The following is a 21,084-nucleotide window of genomic DNA, read 5'->3' as shown; positions in this document are numbered from 1 at the left end:
GTCAAGATTCTCGACTGTTGGAGCTGCATCACACCTCCAACTTGTGCCTTGTAAACTGTGGACAGTCTTTGGGGAGTCAAGAGGCGAGTTACTGCAGCAGAGTTCCCAACCTCTGACCAGCACTTGTAGCCCCAGTAATTATTCATCTAGTCAATGTTTCTGGTCGATGGTAAATCCCAAGATGTTAATAGTGGGGGATTCAGTGATTCTAATGCCATTCATTCTCAAGATGGTTAGATTCTCTCTTGTTGGAAATGGTCATCACCTGGCACTTGTGTGGTGTGAATGACTCTTGCCACAGATCAGCACACACCTCAATATTGTCCATATCTTGATAGATATAGTATGGACTGCTTTAAAAAGCACCTTAAATATAGAAAAAGCAGCAACAAAACTTATATTTATACAATGCCTTCAATGGAATAAAACTTTCCAAGGCACTTAACAAGTGAATTATATAACACTGTATGATACCAAAGCTACTGGGGTCAGGTGAACAAAGGTTTGGTCAATAAAGAAAGACATGCATTTCTATTGTGTTTCAGGACATCCCAAAGTGCCAATAAAGTTTTTTTGAACTGTAATTCCTGTTGCAATGTAGGAAGTACAGCAGCGAATTTGCACACAGCAAGGTCCCCACAAACAGAAATGTGCTGATGAGCGGATAACTTGTTTTAATTATGTTGATTGAGGGATAAATATTGGATAGGAGACCATGCAGGGAGAACTCTTCTGCTGTTCTTCAGAATAGTGCCCCAGGATCTTTTACATTCACCTGAGAAGACAGACAGGGGCCTTTCTCCCACACCTCATTTGAACTGCCACACTGGAATGTCAGCCTTTATTATGAGCTCAACCCTCTGAAGTGGGCCTTGTAACCGCAATCTTCTGGCTCCGAGGCAAGAGGGCTCCCACTGAGAAATGGTTGATGCATCATAAGCCACAGAACAGTGTGTGGGGGGTGGGGGAGAATGGATAAGGCAACAGGTCAAGGCCAAACCATTGAGGGATGTATTGAGAGGCGTGACTGATAGGTTCGTAGATGAGCATTGAGAAGGTTTGTAGAAGCGATGAGGAAAAACAGAGAAGTTTGGGGAGGGAGTTCCAAAGACTTACCTGGCATAGTTTACACGTGACTCCAGACCCAGAGCAAAGTGGTTGACTCGCAAGCCATTCATTTGTATCAACTGCAGCAAAAATGTCAAAGGAGTGAAACCAGAAGTCCACACAGCACCTACCATGCAATGGAAACAACAATAGCAAACACAGACCCAGCGACCCTGCAAAGCCCTCTTTACTAACACCCGGGGCTTGTGCCGAAATTGGGAGAAAGAGAGTTGTCCCACAGACTAGTTAAGCAACAGCCTGACATACTCATACTCACAGAATCATACCTTATAGGCAATGTCCTCTACACCACCATCACCATCCCTGGGGATGTCCTGTCTCACCAGAAGGACAGACAAACCAGAAGCGGCGGCACCGTAGTGAAGGACTTGCCCCCAACATTGACTTTGGACTCCTGAGGGTTCCATGCCATCGAGTCAAACGCAGGCAAGGAACCCTCCTGTTGGTTACCACCTGCCACCCCCAGCAGCTGATGATGCAGTACTCCTCCAAGTTGAACATCAATTGGAGGAAGCACTGAGGGTGGCAAGGGCACAGAATGTACTATGGTATGGGATTTCAATGTCCACCACCAAAAGTGGCTCGGTAGTGGCGGTAGCACCGCAGACCGTGCTGGCCGGGTCCTAAAGGACATAACTGCTAGACTGGGCCTGCGGCAGGTGGTGAGGGAACCAACAAGAGGGAAAAACATACTTGACCTCATCTTCACTAATTTGCTGTCACAGATCCATCTGTCCATGACCGTATCTGTAGGAGGGACCACCACACAATCCTTGTGGAGACAAAGTCCCACATTTACGTTGAGAATACCCTCCATCGTGTTGTGTGGCACTACCACCGTGCTAAATACGATAGACTTCGAACAGATCTAGCAACTCAAGATTGTGAATCCATGAGGCATTGTGGGCCATCATTAGAAGCAGAATTGTACTCAATCACGATCTGCAACCTCATGGCCCAGTATGCCCCCCACTCGTCCATCACCATCATGCCAGGGAATCAATCCTGGTTCAAAGGAGGGCATGCCGGGAGCAATATCAAGCATACCTAAAAATTAGGTGTGAACCTGGTGAAGCTACAACACAAGACAACTTGCGTGCCAATCAGCGGAAGCATTAAGTGATAGACAGAGCTAAGCAATTCCACAATCAACAGATCAGATCTAAGATTTGCAGTCCTGCCACACCCTTCCTTCCTGCCGTTTAACCAGTTGGGTTAAAAAGACGGCCAATCCACTCCTACATGCCTGTCCACACTAGCATGGGTAGAGTAACATGGGGGAAATATCTTTCCTGTACCTAACCTGCTGAGCCCTGTAAGAAATTTGTACACTTCAATGAGGTTACTCTTCTTAACGACTATGATATGAGCAACATTATTGTGCTTGATAGTTGGTGCAACAATAGGAATCCTTTGTTGTTATTGCAAATCCTGGAAATAGACTTAAGTGTGTATCGTCTGATAGAGGATAGCGATCTCAAAGTCGAGTCAGTTTCCTGACCGGCCCATTAACTCAGATGACATTTGATATAATTTTGAAAGGAAAGTCTACTGAATGCCCAAAGACCTTGCCTGTTTCAGGAAGTTGTGGTCCTAGGCAACAAAGAACAAAGAAAACTACAGCACAGGAACAGGCCCTTCCGGGAGCGGGAGAGAGAGAGGGAGTCGGAGTGCAGCTTGGGATTCAGGTAGGTGCTTAAACTTCCCCCCAGGTTCCAGCGGCCTTCATTTCCGGGAGCGGGAGAGAGGGAGGCAGCCGGACTGCAGCTTGGGATTCAGGTAGGTGCTGAAACATACCCCCAGCTTCCAGCGGCCTTCATTTCCAGGAGCAGGAGAGAGAGAGAGGGAGCCGGAGTGCAACTTGCTTAAGTGTTTTATTTTTACCTGTATTTAAGTTGGGCGGTTGCTAAACCCGAAACACTACACTTGTATTGTCTACCACCCTTCCAACTCCTCTAACCTAAGGGGGTGAGTAAATATCAGGTAAGCTCTTTCTTTTCTTTTATCCGCAAGTTATAGCTTCAGATTTTCGGCGGGGGCCGTGGCCAGGGGTCTGTCGGGAAGGTAAGTTTCCCTATTTAAAAACTTGCCTTGCAGGAGAAGTGGCCTTCAGATTTTCGGTGGGAGCAGTGGCCAGGGGTCTGTTGGGAAGGTAAGTTTACGTCTTTAAAAACTTTAATAACTTACCTTGAAGAATGACATCACAGCAAAGCAGTGACCTGATTGGCTGGTAAGGAAAGTAATCCAGCTGGGAGAAATTTAACTCTTCCTGGGTTGGTAAGTATTGTGATTGGTAAGTAAATCCTTATTCCTTTCACTTATTCGTCATTTGATATATTTGTAATCAGTTATGGTAAAGTGTAAAAATGGCTGGAGATCCCAGACCCGTGTTATGCTCCTCGTGTTAAATGTGGGAGTTCAGGGATGTGGCCGATGCCCCTGACTCCTTCATGTGCGGGAAGTGTGTCCAGCTGCAGCTCCTGTTAGACCGCATGACGGCTCTGGAGCTGCGGATGGACTCACTTTGGAACATCTGCGATGCTGAGGAGGTCGTGGATAGCACGTTCAGTGAGTTGGTCATACTGCAGATTAGGATTGGTGAGGGAGACAGGGAATGGGTGACCAAAAGGCAGAGAAAGAGCAGGAAGGCAGTGCAGGTGTCCCCTGCGGTCCTCTCCCTCCAAAACAGGTATACCATTTTGGATACTGTTGGAGGAGATAACTCACCAGGGGAAGGCAGTAGTAGCCAGGCTCATGGCACCGTGGCTGGCTCTGCTGCACAGAAGGGCGGGAAAAAGACTGGCAGGGCTATTGTCATAGGGGATTCAATCGTAAGGGGAGTAGACAGACTTTTTGTGGTCGAAAATAAGACTCCCGAATGGTATGTTGCCTCCCGGGTGCACGGGTCAGGGATGTCTCAGATTGGCTGCAGGACATACTGAAGGGGGAGGGTGAACAACCAGTTGTCGTGGTGCATATAGGCACCAACGATATAAGTAAAAAATGGAATGAGGCCCTAAAATCAGAATTTAGGGAGTTAGGAGATAAGTTAAAAAGTAGGACCTCAAAGGTAGTAATCTCAGGATTGCTACCAGTGCCACAAGACAGTCAGAGTAGAAATTCAAGAATAGTCAGAATGAATACGTGGCTTGAGAGATGGTGCAGGAGGGAGGGGTTCAGATTTTTGTGACATTGGAACCGGTTCTGGGGGCGGGTGGGACCATTACAAATCAGATGGTCTACACCTGGGCAGGACTGGAACCAATGTCCTAGGGGGTGCTTTTGCTAACACTGTTGGGGAGGTTTTAAACTAATGTGGCAGGGGGATGGGAATCAGATTAGGAAGTTAGAGGTCAGCAAAGAGGCAGCAACTAAAGCCAGTAAGGTACTAGATAATAAACTCAATGTGACTAAGGGGAAGAGTAGAGAGTGAAGAGATGATGAACGCAAAGGGACAGGTGGTCTGAGGTGCATTTGTTTTAATGCGAGAAGTGTAGCAGGTAAGGCAGATGAATTTAGGGCTTGGATTAGTACCTGGGAATATGATGTTATTGGTATTACTGAGACTTGGTTGAGGGAAGGGCAAGACTGGCAACTAAATATCCCAGGGTATAGATGCTTCAGGAGGGATAGAGAGGGAGGTAAAAGGGGTGGAGGAATTGCATTACTGGTCAGAGATGATATCACAGCTGTGATTAAGGAGGGCACGATGGAGGATTCGAGCACTGAGGCAATATGGGTTGAGCTAAGAAATAGGAAGGGTGCAGTAACATTGCTGGGACTTTACTACAGGCCTCCCATAAGCGAGCATGAAGTAGAGGTACAAATATGTAGACAGATTATAGAAAAATGTAGGAGCAATAGGGTGGCCGTGATGGGAGATTTTAACTTCCCCAACATTGAATGGGACTCATGTAGTGTTGGAGGTGTAGATGGAGCAGAATCTCTAAGGAGCATCCAGGAGAGTTTTTTGAGAGCAGTATGTAAATAGTCCAACTCGGGAAGGGGCCATACTGGACCTGGTATTTGGGAATGATCCCGGCCAGGTGGTTGAAGTTTCAGTCGGTGATTACTTTGGGAATAGCGATCACAATTCCGTAAGTTTTAGAATACTCATGGACAAAGACGAGAGTGGTCCTAAAGGAAGAGTGCTAAATTGGGGAAAGGCCAAGTATAACAAAATTCGGCAGGAGCTAGGGAATATGGATTGGGAGCAGCTGTTTAAGGGTAAATCCACATTTGAAATGTGGGAGTCATTTAAGGAAAGGTTGATTAGAGTGCAGGACAGACATGTCCCTGTGAAAATGAGGGATAGAAATGGCAAGATTAGGGAATCATGGATGACGGGTGGAATTCTGAGACTAGCTAAGATGAAAAAGGAAGCATACATAAGATCTAGGCGACTTAAAACTGATGAAGCTTTGGCGGAAAGTAGGACAAATCTCAAATACGCAATAAAGAGGGCTAAAAGGGGTCATGAAATATCTTTGGCTAACAGGGTTAAGGAAAATCCCAAAGCCTTTTATTCGTATATAAAGAGCAAAAGGGTAACTAGAGAAAGGATTGGCCCACTCAAAGACAAAAGAGGGAATTTATGCGTGGAGTCAGAGGAAATGGGAGAGATTCTTAATGAGTACTTTGCATCGGTATTCACCAAGGAGAGGGACATGACAGATGTTGAGACTAGGGATGGATGTTTAAATACTCTAGGTCAAGTCGGCATAAGTAAGGGGGAAGTTTTGGATATTCTAAAAGGCATTAAGGTGGACAAGTCCCCAGGTCCGGATGGGATCTATCCCAGGTTACCGAGAGATGCGAGGGACGAAATAGCTGGGGCCTTAACAGATATCTTTGCAGCATCTTTGAGCACGGGTGAGGTCCCGGAGGACTGGAGAATTGCTAATGTTGTCTTTTGTTTAACAAGTGTAGCAGGGATAATCCAGGGAATTATAGACCTGTGAGCTTGACGTTAGTGGTAGGCAGACAGTTGGAGAAGATACTGAGGGATAGGGTCTATTCACATTTGGAAGAAAATAGACTTATCACTGATAGGCAGCATGGTTTTGTGCAGGGAAGGTCATGTCTCACAAACCTAATAGAATTCTTTGAGGAAGTGACAATGTTAATTGATAAGGGAAGGGCTGTAGATGTCATATACATGGACTTCAATAAGGCATTTGATAAAGTTTCCCATGGTAGGTTGATGGAAAATGTGAAGTTGTATGGGGTTCAGGGTGTACTAGCTAGATGGATAAAGAACTGGCTGGGCAACAGGAGACAGAGAGTAGTGGTGGAAGGGAGTGTCTCAAAATGGAGAAAGGTGACTAGTGGTGTTCCACAGGGATCCGTGCTCGGACCACTGTTGTTTGTGATATACATAATTGATCTGGACGAAGGTATAGGTGGTCCGATTAGCAAGTTTGCAGATGATACTAAGATTGGTAGATTGCAGATAGCGAGGAGGACTGTCCGAGAATACAGCAAAATATAGATAGATTGGAGAGTTGGGCAGTGAAATGGCAGATGGAGTTCAATCCAGGCAAATGCGAGGTGATGCATTTTGGAAGATCTAATTCAAGAGCGGACTATATGGTCAATGGAAGAGTCCTGGGGAAAATTGATGTACAGAGAGATCTGGGCGTTCAGGTCCATTGTACCCTGAAGGTGGCAACGCAGGTCGATAGAGTGGTTAAGAAGGCATACAGCATGCTTGCCTTCATCGGACGGGGTATTGAGTACAAGAGTCGGCAAGTCATGTTACAGTTGTATAGGACTTTGCTTAGGCCACATTTGGAATACTGTGTGCAGTTCTGGTCGCCACATTACCAGAAGGATGTGGATGCTTTAGAGAGGGTGCAGAGGAGGTTCACCAGGTTGTAGCCTGGTATGGAGGGTGCTAGCTATGAAGAAAGGTTGAGTAGATTAGGATTGTTTTCGTTGGAAAGACGGAGGTTGAGGGGGGACCTGATTGAGGTCTACAAAATTATGAGAGGTATGGACAGGGTGGATAGCAACAAGCTTTTTCCAAGAGTGGGGGTGTCAATTACAAGGGGTCACGATTTCAAGGGAGAGGGGGAAAGTTTAAGAGAGATGTGCGTGGAAAGTTTTTTACGCAGAGGGTGCCTGGAATGCTTTGCCAGCGGAGGTGGTAGAGGTGGGCACGATAGCATAATTTAAGATGCATCTAGACAGATATATGAACAGGCGGGGAACAGAGGGAAGTAGATCCTTGGAAAACGGGCGACAGGTTTAGATAAAGGATCTGGATCGGCGCAGGCTGGGAGGGCCGAAGGGCCTGTTTCTGTGCTGTAATTTTTCTTTTTCTTTGTTCTTTGTTCAGCCTCCAAGCATGTGCCGACCATGCTGCCTCTCTAAACTAAAATCTTCAACACTTCCGGGGTCCGTAGCCCTCTATTCCAATCCTATTCATGTATTTGTCAAGATGCCCCTTAAACGTCATTATCGTCCCTGCTTCCACCACCTCCTCCGGCAGCGAGTTCCAGACACCCACTACCCTCTGTGTGAAAAACTTGCCTTGTACATCTCCTCTAAACTTTGCCCCTCGCACCTTAAACCTATGCCCCCTAGTAATTGACGTCTCTACCCTGGGAAAAAGTATCTCACTATCCACCCCGTCTATGCCCCTCATACCATCCCGTACCAGCCTCCCCGAACAGGCGCCGGAATGTGGCGTCTAGGGGCTTTTCACAGTAACTTCATTTGAAGCCTACTTGTGACAATAAGCGATTTTCATTTTCATTTCATTTTGTAGACCTCAGTCAGGTCGCCCCTCAACTTCCGTCATTCTAGTGAGAACAAACCGAGTTTGTTCAACCTCTCCTCGCCCTCTGCCTTCTATGACCTAGTCAGTTCTGTATCCATCGAGCCAGTTCTGTACCCATCAAAAAATAATCAAAAGGCTTGTGGAGACTGGAATTTATCTCGAGGGAATTAAGTTCAAAAGTGAAGAAGTGATGCTTTTGTTGATCAGAGGTCAGGGAATAAAGGGTTAAGTAACGAGTATGTTTTTCCATAAACTTTGTATGAGATTTGAAGGTTGAGAAGTGAGATGCTTAAAAGGATTAAGGGAGTCGATAGGGTAAATGTAGTGAAACTGGTGGGGAAAATGCACTATCGGAGCGAAATAAGGAAGTTTTGTTCACACGAAAGGTAGTGGAACTCTGGAACTTGCTTACTCAACAGGCCCTGGGGGTATGTGTGCACAGGGGCGGGATTCTCCGACCCCCGCCAGGCCGGAGAATCGCCAGGGGGACGGCGTAAATCCCGCCCCCGCCGGCCGCTGAATTCTCCGGCGCCGGAGAATTAGTGGGGGTGGGAATCGCGCCCCGCCGGTCAGCGGCCGCTCACAGCGCCCCCCCCCCCCGGCGATTCTATGGCCAGCGATGGGCCGAAGTCCCGCTCGACTATGCAGGTTCTGACGACGAAAATTAGAGATGGTCCCTTACCGGCGGGACCTGGCGGTGCGGGCGGGCTCCGGGGTCCTGGGAGGGGGCCCCTACGGTGGCCTGGCCCGCGATCTGGGCCCACCGACCCGCGGGTGTGCCTGTGCCGCAGGGGCACTCTTTTCCTACGTGCCGGCCGTGTAAATCTACGCAATGGCCGGCGCGAAGGTGAACCCGCCCCTGCACATGCGCGGGGATGACGTCAGCTGGCTGGCGCCTTGGCCAAAAGTCTTCCACGCCGGCCGGCGCGGCGCAATCCACTCCGGCGCCAGCCTAGCCCCTGAAGGTGCGGAGGATTCCGCACCTTTGGCGGCCCGACGCCTGAGTTGTTCACGCCGGGACCCCCTGCCCCGCCGGGTACGGGAGAATCCCACCCCAGGTTACTGAAGGTGACATGTTAAGTTGAGAAAATGGTTTAAAACTCCTGGGATCCAGAAGTTTCTACATGGAATCCTAGAATTTACAGGCAGCACGATGGCGCAGTGGTTAGCATTGCTGTCCCAGGTTCGACCCCGGCTCTGGGTCACTGTCCGTGTGGAGTTTGCACATTCTCCCCGTGTTTGCGTGGGTTTTGCCCCCACAATCCAAAAGATGTGTAGGGTAGGTGGATTGGCCACGCTAAATTGCCTCTTATTAAAAAAAAGAATCCTAGAATTTACAGTGCAGAAGGAGGCCATACGGCCCATCGAGTCTGCACTGGCCCTTGGAAAGAGTACCCTACTGAAGCCCACACCTCCACTCTATCCCCATAACCCAGTAACCCCACCTAACCTTTTGGACACTAAGGGGCAATTTATCCTGGCCAATCCACCTCACCTGCACATCTTTGGACTGTGGGAGGAAACCGGAACAGCCGGAGCAAACCCGCGCACACAGGGGGTGTGGTGGTATGTATTAGGGGTCATGTGGGACTGTGAAGCCGTGATGCTATTGGCTGACAGATCCCGGGTCCTGGTTGGCTGCTGACTCCTGGCTCCGCCCTGAAGGCGGAGTATAAGAACCTGAGCTTTTCCCCGCCGCTTCATTCTGTTGCTGAACTGCTGGGGACAAGTCTCGCTTAATAAAGCCTGAATCGACTTCATCACTTCTCGTCTCTCTCGTAAGTCATTGTGCGCTACATGGGGGAAAAGTGCAAACTCCACAGTCACCCAAGGCCGGAATTGAATCCGGGTCTCAGGTGCTGTGAGGCAAAGTGCTAACCACTGTGCCACCTTGCCAACCCAAGGTAGCGGATACAAAAACAAAAGTGGCGATGACACTTTACAAAGCACTGGTTTGGCTTCCATTGGCTGCAGGCCCAGCTCTATTCAGTGCGCCATATTTTAGGAAGGATATACAGCTGTAGAGTGGTCATAAAAGATTTAGGAGACTGGTTCTAGGGATCCTAGTCAATTTTCTTTAATTACCTTTAATAGACCCTTATCAAGCTGTGTGGGCTCGTCACAGCCCTCAAAAATAGACCATGCGTGGGATTGAACCAGGCAACTGGCATGCTGGCCAGCAGCGCTACTTTAAGTCCCTGTTTCTCTCCAATCCGACTGTGGTGGGGCCTAAAATCAAGCGATTGGTGAAAGGACCAAATGCCGACATGAAGAAAAACGTTTTTTACCCAGTGAGTGGTCGCAATCTGGTATGCACTGTCTGAGGGTACGTGAATCAGCCAAAGCTTTCAAAAAGAAAGTGGATAAACACTCGAAGAGAATATAATTCGCAGGGTTACAGGGAAAGGCATGTCGAGTGGGACACTGGCTAAATTGCGCTTGCAGAGAGCCGGCACAGGCTAGACAGGCTGAAGGGTCTCCTTCTGTACTGGGCCCATTTTTAAATTCTGAACTTACACTATAATTGTAGCTCCATATCATTCACGCCAGCGTCACCGTTGTAATGGGAATTTATCCTGCCACTAGTCTGGGTGGTGACTAAATGGAATGATGCTTCAGGCTTTTTTGACTCTAACTCCTTGCCGTGTGGCTTCTGCCAAAGGTAACAGAAGGTTCAGGACACGGCAACCAAACACTTTTTTTTGGAGTTTCAGCAATCTCAGCTGTAACTGAAAACGTTTTTCAACTTTCAGCATAATTCCACAATGTGCCTCATTATTTATCGTACGATCAACATGTTTTTCTTCCATGCTATGCTTAATTGATTCAGTTTAAAGATGTGCATGTGAGAGCGCAGCATTTGGTGAGACATTTTCATTCTGGTGATATCTCATGCAAATGAATTGAGGCTATTGGGAATAATTTTCTGAATCTGTACTGTCAGTTGTGAGCAATTCCTGCCAGTCTGGCATATCAGAATCCAAGTTTGAATTTCTGATAGGTTCTACCACTTTGAACATGTACTGGTATGTCAGTGTCATGTGAGAGTACCTTTAAGAAATGGGTGTTTAAGAAATGTACCTTTAAGAAATGGTGATGCCAGAGTGTGGGTGGAGTTGGGCTGTCTGTCAGCTTTTTACTTTCATTTTAGGCCGTTTGCTGCAGGGTGTGTTTTAGTTTTGTTTCCAGTGTTGGAGCTGAAGCCAGACAGAGGAGGTGTACTGTTGATCTCTCTGCCGTGAAAAGACTATCTCTTGATCATTTGGTGAATTCAGAATTATAAATGTTTTCAGTAGTGACTTTAACCTGTTGTGCTTCTGTTAAACTTTTTGTTTTTAAGTCGTATGGATGTTCAAAGGAAAGCTTAAATGATTACTTAGTGTTGTAGTCTTTGGGGTTGTATTTGAATTGATGGTTACTAAGATGTTCACTGTATGTTTTAAAAAGGTTAACTTGAGTTCATAGAATAAACATTGTTTTGCTTTAAAAAATACTTTTCCATTTCTGCTGTACCACACCTGTAGAATGGGCCGTGTGCTCCCCATACCACAATCTATTCAAAGTTGTGGGTCAGGTGAACTCCATGATACACTTTGGGGTTCTCTAAACCCTGGCCCATAAAATGAGCTTCATGCAGACCACAAGGGCTGGAAGAGATTCTACGAAACTCTGAAATCTCTGATGGTTCGTTGCTTCGGTGTCAACAGGTTAACATTGCTCACAGAAAAAGTCCAAATTTTCTGCAAAGTTGAGTGAGCACTTTAACCACGTTCTCAATTGACCATAACCCATCAACATAGAAGCAACTAACAGGCTGACACAGATTGCCATCATCTGCTCTCTTGATGACTCTCCCTTGTCCTTAGAAGCGACGAACGCAATCTATCTAGCAACAACATTTCCGGAGCTGATACTATCCCAGCTGAGATCTACGCAGCTGAAGGTCAGTGCTCGGTCAAGAAGCCCACTGAACTCTTTCAGCCTATGTGTGAGCATGGATTCATCCCACAAAAATACCAAGGTTGTCCACCTGTACAAGCGTAAAGGAACTCAATCATCGAGGAATTGCATTTGTCTCCATCTCTGGCAAAATCATAGAAACCTTCGCCAGAAAGCTTCTGAATCGCTCAGTCTAACAGCTTGACCAGGATCTGCTCCCAAACAGGGAACCATGGATACGGTGTGTAGACAGTTCCAGGAGAAATGCCAAGAACTGAACATGGACCTCTACACCATGTTTGTTTACTTGACCACGGTCTTTGATACAGTCAATTTCGAGCCTGTGGAAGGCAGTGGCAAAACTCTGCCTACCTGAGAAATTCATCACAATGATTTGAGAGTTCCGTGACAGCATGCCCGTGTGTGTTCTGGATGATGGTGAGTCTTCTGACCCATTTCCAGTCAGTAATGGAGTTAAGCAAGACTGTCTTCTATCACCAACCCTTTTCAGCGTACTTTTCTCTGCCAGGCACTCCGATGCCTTCCATGATGGTGATCCTGGAATCAAAATCAGATATTGCGTGGCTGGCAAGCTTTCTCAATCTGAGAAAACTCCATGCAAAGACCAAGGTTTCTGAAGATATACAATGTGATTTCCTGTTTCCGGTGACTGTGCGCCAGCTGTAGGTTCAGATCTGGACATACACTATGGCATAGGCTTGATCTCCAATGCATGGAACAACTTCAGCCTCGCAATCAGCACAAATAAAACTGAAGTAATGCACCAGCCAGCTCCAGGAAAGCCCTATCTTGAGCCCAAGGTTTTAGTTGGTGACCAGAACTTATCTTGGTCGCACACTCTCTTGAACTGTCTATATTGACAACAAAGCCTTTGCAAAAAATGCCAAAGCAAGTGTAGCTTTTGGAGGACTTTGAATGAAGAGTATAAATTTGCCTATCAAACTGAAAGTCTATAGGGCAATAGTCCTGCCCACTCAGCTCGCTGCATGCTAGACTTAGACTGTTTACCAGAGTCATGCTAAGAAGCTTAACCACTTTCACTGGAGCTGCCTTCAGAAGCTTCTGTAGATCAGATGACTGAACAAAAGATTGGACACTGAGGACTTCACCTGAGCCTCCGTGACAAGTGTCTACACCATATTGAGACAGTTGGGCTGACCATGTAGTCAGAATGCCTGATAGAAGCGTGCAAAGCAAATCCTGTATGGAGAGCTTGAATCTGAGGTGCTCTCCCATGGGGGTCAAAGTAAGCACTACAAGGACACTCTGAAGTCTTCACTTAGGAGTTTTGATATCAACCCCAAATCCTGAGAGTGTTTCACCCACAATTACTGCAACCAAATGAAAAACATTGGGCGGGATTTTCCGGTTGCCGACCCCAGAATCGCGTTCAACGATCGGCCGGAGAATACCCGTTTCAGACGAAATCAGGGGTGGCGCCGTTATCGCCATGCTCCGCCCCTTCCAAAGCAGAGAACTCTAGGCGTACGCCGCATGCCGTATCGACGGCCTCAGGGCACTGCCTGAGGCCCACCCCCTCCCCCCGATGCTCCCCCTCAGACCGGCCAAGTTCCCGACAATGTCGGTCGCGTGTGCTATTCATTGTCGGGAACACGGCAAGGCAGCTGCAGACTCAGTAGCGCTGCCACAGTCGGAGCAGGGCCGATCCGCGGGCAGGGGAGACTTTGGCAGGGGCTGGGAGCACTGTTGGGGGGTGGTCAGGGGCTGACGAGCCAGCCAAAGGTGGGGGGGGGGGGACGACGATTTTGCAGGCCGGATCCACGCGCGGCTGGCGCCATGTTGCACGGCACAGCCTGTGCAGGCCACCTCCGTACACTTGCGCGGCCACGGACTTCGCAATTCTCCGGGTCGTATCGGCAGCTCGAGCTGGGTGCTCTACGTTGCCTGCATGCTAGCCCCCAGCCAAAAGGAGGATCGGTGGCCGTTTTGCACCGAATGTTCGGTTGCAAAACGCCTCCATTCCCACGCCGGCGTCAGGACATGGAGCCTCAGAATCGGAAAATCCAGCCATTTGTGTCCTCCTTCGGAAGCAAGTGTATGTCAGAGGCTGGGAGAAAACACAGGGAGAGGAAACCCCAAGCCAGCAACTCGCCCAAGCCTCAATCCTCTGCAGTATCCTGTCAGCCTTATTTTCAGCAGAACCTTCCGGACACTGACTGGCCCTTAGTAGTCACCCATGAACCCACTGGAACACTACTAAATACCTCAGGTGACGAATATATGAAGGGTGAACAAGATACAGGCAGCTTGGAGTTCCGTTCAATAAATCTAAAGGGAAACACACCCGACAATGCAATAAACTCATTGCTACGTAGGTTTAATAGATAAATTATTATAAGATAGTCACCAAGGAAATTCTCCAGCAGGGAATCCAGAAGAAATGTCTTCACCCAAAGAGTGGTGAGGATGTGGAACTCACTATCACAGGGAGTGGTTGAACTGAATAGTATAGATACATTGAAAGTAAACCAGACAACCATTTGAAGGAAAAGAAAATAGAGGATTACTCTGGTAGGTTTAGACGATTATAATTAGGAGCAGGAATAGGTCATTTGGCCTCTTGTGTGTGTTCTGCCATAAAATAAGATCGTCGACAACCTGACCGCAGTCTTAACTTCACTTTCCTGTTTGTCTCCCATAACCCTTGACTCCTTTATCAATCAAACACCTTTCTAACTCAGCCTTGAATACATTCAATGACCTATCCTCCACTGCTCACTGGGAGTACAATTCCACAAACTAACGATACTCAGAGAGGAAAACCTCCTTCTCATCTCTGTCTTGAATGGGATACCCCTGTTTTATAAACTGTGTCCCCCTCATTCTAGACTCCCCCAGAAGCGGAAACATTCTCCCAGTATCCACCCTGTCGAATCCCCTCAGGTTCTTATTTATTTCAATCAGGCCACCTCTCATTCTTCTCAATTCCAATGGGTATAGCCTCAATCTGCTGAACGTTCACTCAGCAGATAACCCCTTCATTGCAGAAATTGGACTCGTGAACCTTCTCTCAACTGTTTCTAATGCAATTATATCTATTCTTAAATAAAGAGATGAAAACTATTCAAAATACTCAACATGCAATCTCACTAAGGGGTGAATTCTCTGTCCCGGGACGCCTAAAGTGTATTTCCCGATGGGACAGAGAATCGAAAAATTGGGATCGGACTGGGAGTCTGTGGATGTCGATCCGATCGCGATGGTCCGAACCCGCCCCCCGTTGGTGGCGGGATCACGTTTCACGTCTGCGCGACAGCACGAGGATCTAAATCGTGCAGCACGGTAGCACAAGTGGATAGCCCTGTGGTTTCACAGCTCCAGGGTCCCAGGTTCGATTCCCCGCTGGGTCACTGTGTGTGCGGAGTCTGCACGTCCTCCCCGTGTGTGCGTGGGGTTCCTCCGGGTGCTCCGGTTTCCTCCCACAGTCCAAAGACATGTAGGTTAGATGGATTGGCCATGCTAAATTGCCCTTAGTGACCAAAAAAGTTGAGGAGGGATTATTGGGTTACAGGGATAGGGTGGAAGTGAGGGCTTAAGTGGGTCTGTGCAGACTCGATGGGCCGAATGGCCTCCTTCTGCACTGTATGTTCTATGTTCTAAATGGATGCAAAAGGGTCTTTTAGTAGATAAATTATTATAAGATAGTCACCAAGGAAATTCTCCAGCAGGGAATTCAGAAGAAGTGTCTTCACCCAAAGAGTGGTGAGGATGTGGAACTCACTATGGTAGCACTAGTGTAGTGCACCCTATGCTCTGGCCCCCAGGGCCTGGAATCACGTGGGCAGGATTTACAACAGATCTCAACAAATGTGAGCCTGATGTGGTGGTCCTCGCCGTGGGCCACGGGGTTAACTCCATAAAGAAGCTGCCCCCAAAGTCCATCCGAGGACCATCCTCCCCCCCCCCACAATGCACTCCCTGCTGACCCCTCCTCTACCAGAACCCCCACACTCCCCCTCCTCACCCCAGAGACCCACAAAACCAGAGAACCCACCTAAGAGACCTCCATAATAAGGAGACCCCAGCAGTGACCCCCATAATAGGGAGACCTCCCCCAGGGACCCCATGAATAGGGATACCCCCCCCCCCAGGAACCACCTTAAATGGGAGACCCTGTCTGGGACCCCTTAATTGAAGTAGCCTCCCACCCCCCACAGAGACTTCCGAACAAAAGGAATCCCCCACAGAGATCCCCTAACTATAGGGACACCTCACAGGGACCCCCTTATTTAAGGACCCCTCACAGACCCCCCCCCCCATTCAGAAGAGAGGCTCCTGTCTGGAAGATAGAGAACAGTCCACACAGGGGCAGTGAAAAACATTACAAAACATCTGTAACAGCCACCTAGAAGCTCCATGTGTCCATTCCTGGACGGCGAACAGCTGTGACCTGTGTTTCAACCCCTCAGATCCATTAGCTGCAAGCCATTCATTCATTTCTAGTGGGTTGTGATTGACAGTTTCCATAAAACAGCTGCAGCCTTGATTCATTCATCTCCCTTCATGGATGAATGACTCTAAGTGCTGAAACCCCAGTGTTTACAAGCATCAGCCACACTAAAGGGGGGGTAAGTGCATTGCAATCACATGCAACCACACCTAACCTGCACATCCCTGGACACTGAGGGGCAATTTTATCATGGCTAATCCACCTTACCTGCACATCTTTGGACTGTGGGAGGAAACCGGAAAAACCCGGAGGAAACGTGCGCAGACACGGAGAGAAAGTGCAAACTCCACACAGTCACACAAGGCCGGAATTTAACCCAGGTCCTTGGCACTGTGAGAAAGCAGTGCTAACCACTGTGCCACCGTGCTGTCCCGTCCCGTAAACTGGTATATTTCTCCACTGCAAATCCCATGTAACATGTGTGCCTAGTTCCTGGTCGGAAACTTGAGCTTACAACCTTAAAATTGAGATGTGCAAGTACCACAAAAGGAGCCTAACTAATAGCTAACAGGATGCTCGCTAAAACGTAGGGGTAGTTTTAAAGGTGAAAATAGCAAGCTTGTTCAAATTACATTGTCCATACCACAGTGAAAGAGCAGATATCCTGCAAGAGATCATTTTCTCAGGACATATCCTGGTGCATGGAGTTCCCTGTGGAGGTCAGTGTGCCCCACAGGTTTTTCAGCATCGTTCACAAGGATAAGCTCTTTCATCACTTACAATTCTTCAATCGCCTGCTTCATACTCTGACACCCATCAGACTGATTTTTATGGCAGATATTAGCAGTGGCGGCTTGGAATGATTCTGTGGTGTAGAAATTCAAGACTTTTGTCGCCTTCCCCGTCGCTGGTCGACACATTCCTGTGGTCATGTTATCCGAAGCTCCGGCTTGAGGAAGTGGCGCAGTTGTTATTATAATGGAGCTACATTGTCAGGTTTAGTGGTGTAAGTCATTCCAGTTAGCAATCTGAGAGCCTTGTGTACCGGGAGAGAATTAAAGGAGCTGCTACCAAGCTAAAACAAAGCAAAAATGCTAATTTTTCATCAGAACTTGAGTAGAGCAGCCATGGGAGTGGTGGTTATGTCAGCTCTCTGCCGTTTCACAGTTTTGGAAGAGCCTGGTAATGTGCAGAATTTCCAAGCACTCCTTACAAGGCAAACGATGGTCAGGGGTGTGGCTGGAGATGGGTTTCTTTCAGCTGGGGCTTTCTGGTCTTGGCCAACCTGAGCTGTAGTTTCAGGCAATAAGGTAGGCCATGTGGGCCCCATAAACAGCATGAACCACTGCAGTACAACAGCTGGAGCATGCTCTGAAGGTGACAATGCATCTCGATGACCAGTTGAGAGATTGGGTTGCTGGTCGTGTGGGGCAGACAGGGGCCAAAGATGCACCATAAGTCTCAGTGACTGCCACCAATGCCACGCAGATATGCTTCCCTCCCACTGACCATGTAAAACCCCAGCGTGGTCAGTGCTGAACGACACTGGTGGGTACAATCCTGACATGACTCTTGGGAATCTCAGCCCATCACCTTTAAGAGACAAATAAACTTCCAGAAGAACGTTCAAAATGAATCGTCCAACATAAAATCTGTGTTAACAAATAGACAAAAACAAACAATGGCACATAGTTTAACTGTGTAACTTGTGGTTTCAGTTCGAATTACGTACAATGCACAGCACAAAAACTATTCCCCTCATCCGGTCGGTGTTTATACTCCACATCAAATATATCCATATCAAATCTCCCTTCCAACCTGTCAGTATGTCCTTCTATTCCATTCTGAACACTGTTGCTAATTTATGTGCTGTCTCTTAATTTGGTTCTGTTTAATTACGTTTGCTCAAGAGTCGCCAGGTATCTTTCGACACCGCCACAAGGTTCAGAACCGAATACTGATCAAAGACTCGATACACCAGTTAGGAAGTTCAAAAGCAAAGCTAATTTATTTACACACGGTCAAATCTACTCATGCATAAACTCTACAAACTAAACTATCACTATTACTAAAGCCTATACTTAGCTTCGGGGGCCCACTCAATCAGAGGAACAATGGCCGTTGCTCGGTTCTGAGGCTGCTGGGTTGAGCTGTTTACAGGGTAGCAACTAGGAGCGTCTATCTTGTAGCGTGTGTTGACTTAGAACTTACTTTGTCTGATGCAACAACTTGGCAAGTCTCTCTTCACTGAGAGCCAAGGCCAAAGAAAAAAGATTGTCTCTTTGGTGAGTGCTTATGTACTCAAAAGGGCTTTGCGCGCTTTTGGGCGGGCCTTGAGCTTGGCCTCAATTAATTGGGCCTTTCCCAATCATTTGTATCGATCTTCCTCCAATAGAGGGGTGGTTCCCTGATTACTGGGCGTGTCCTAGGTGACCGTTGGTCTGCTTTGTTTTAGTCTCTTCTGGCGCCGGGGTGTCTGCCTTAACATTGTGTATCTAAATGTTTCCCTTTTGTCCCCGGAGATGGCTCATTAGTATGTAGATGGCTTAGTAGTTTCTGTCCTGTCTGAGAGCTGAGGCTCTAATCAACAGACAGACCTTGCACCTGCTTGTTTCTCAGTATTGTCCAATTTTCCCTGCATTCTCTGCAAGTGTCCATTTTGTCATTGGGATGTGGCCATCCCAGATGGCTACAACACCAGCCTGTTCAATTTATCCTGATAGGCTGAACCTCCTAGTATTACCCTTGCAGCAATGTTTAACACCTTCTCCAGCATCTCTATTTCCTTTTACAACATGAAGACCAGAACAGTTCAGTGTAGTTTCAGTCAAGATGGGTATTGAGGAAAAACAAAGAGAAATTTGATTTGGGAAAGAAAATTTTATCGATTGGGCCAAATTTTCAATTTGGAGTCAGAACTTTGACACCCAGATGGATTCTGGGTGCTTGCTCTGTGCCTGAACGTTGTCACTGTAATGACGGTATTGTTAAATTCAAATGGCTGTAATTGGCCTGGAGGTGAAGTCAGCACCCAATTAGAGAGGTCAAGCACCTTTAGGAGGTGAGAGCTTCCTGCCTGGTGCTAGCCGCAAAGGCAGTCGACAGACATGTTGGCGATTGCCACTGCCTTGCCAAGGAGGACAGAGAGCTTATCAAAAGATCAGGAGGATACTGTGCAGTAACGTGCACCTGACTGTTCACATACATCCTGAAAAAGATTGAAAATCCCACTCTGTTCCAGGCAGGCCCCTTAACAAGGTCCCTAAGGAGGGTAAAGGACTGTTAATTGATGGTGTGTGACTTTACCATTCCATCCCTTATGCAGATCCTTTGAAAATTACAAGCTCTCCGAGAGGCAATGGGTGCTCAGAGCCTCCCTTGGTGAGCACACTTTTCAAATAGCACCCAAACCCATTTGCCGCCGCTCAGACAGTTGAAAAACAGCTCATCAGATCTCTTCCTTTTGGTTGTTAAAAGCCTTTGTGTTTAAATCAGAATGACCAAAGATACCAATAGACATTTCCCAATCACATTTCGCAAGTATGAATAAAAATGGTGACTTGGGTTTTCCCGTCCCATCAGCAGGAGGCATGTCATGGACATGGCGGGAAAGCCCACTCTTCAGACTTTCCCTCCCGCTATGATTCCTGCCGTGAGCGGGGCCAGAAAAAAACACCCAATATTTAGTTTTGTGAGGGCCACGAAGAATCCAGCATGAGTTTTAAGGATACAAAGTAATAACATTTATTTACAATAACGTATATACACAACAGCAGCAACTTCCCTTGCTGCACACTCCTTCCTGCTGGATCCAAACTGGCCAGCTTTATTTATACTTGGAGTTTACTAATGGTTTCTCCGCCCCCCTCATTGGGGAAGCTCATACTCCCACAGGATTGTGGGATTGTCATTAGTCCCCAGCCAATGGTAAGCAGGCAGGTTATAACATCCCTCCCCCCCAAAGTCCAAGGAATCCACCGAAGACCCTGGCGAAGGAGGGCGTCGGTCCCGTTTTGCCGCAGGCCGGACACCATTTGCACGCGGCATTGGATCAGGCGCCGTGTAACGAGACGGAGACCGGCGCTTTCGTGATGAACGGCGTAACGGTTGTACATCCACGGCCCGTGGACCCGAGGATTCCCCCTCTGATGCGTCCTGTGTCTCCATCTCGGAGTCAGAGTCCGCTGCCTCCGTCATGTCAGCGTCTCTATCTCCATTCGGTTCTGTAACGACCTGCGCAGGCTTCGAGTGAGGCACCAGTGGAAGATTGTGAGGACTATCTTCCCTTGACTCTGGTCTCTGCGGCTGTAGAAATGAGCTCCGGGGGCGGGGAATGTTTGGAGGGGATAGTCTTCTGGACCGAACGTGGTCTCCATGTTTGCGCTGGAGACGACCCTGGGCTTGCACCTGGTAAGATATAGGGCCCGTTTGGTGAAAGATTACGCCAGGAACCCACTGGGCACCACCAGCAAAATTCCGAACGAACATTGGGTCACCGGGCGCAAACTGCCGAATCGGCCGATGACGCGAAAATCACTGTCCCTGCCGTTCTTGTGTGTGGCGTACTTTTGCGCCAATGTCCGGAGAAACCATACTAAGGCGGGTGCGAAGTCTTCGGCCCATTAGTAGTTCTGCGGGGCTACCCCAGTCACCGCATGGGGGGGTGGTCCTATACGTAAACAAAAAGCGAGCCAGTCTCGTGTCCATTGATCCGGAAGACTGCTTCTTTAGGCCTCTTTTGAATGTCTGCATTGCGCGCTCTGCCAACCCATTTGAAGCCAGGTGGTAAGGGGCAGTGCGG

This window comes from Scyliorhinus torazame, chromosome 8, assembly GCF_047496885.1.
Source record: "Scyliorhinus torazame isolate Kashiwa2021f chromosome 8, sScyTor2.1, whole genome shotgun sequence".
NCBI classification, from domain to species: domain Eukaryota; kingdom Metazoa; phylum Chordata; class Chondrichthyes; order Carcharhiniformes; family Scyliorhinidae; genus Scyliorhinus; species Scyliorhinus torazame.
This window is presented reverse-complemented; position numbering follows the sequence as displayed.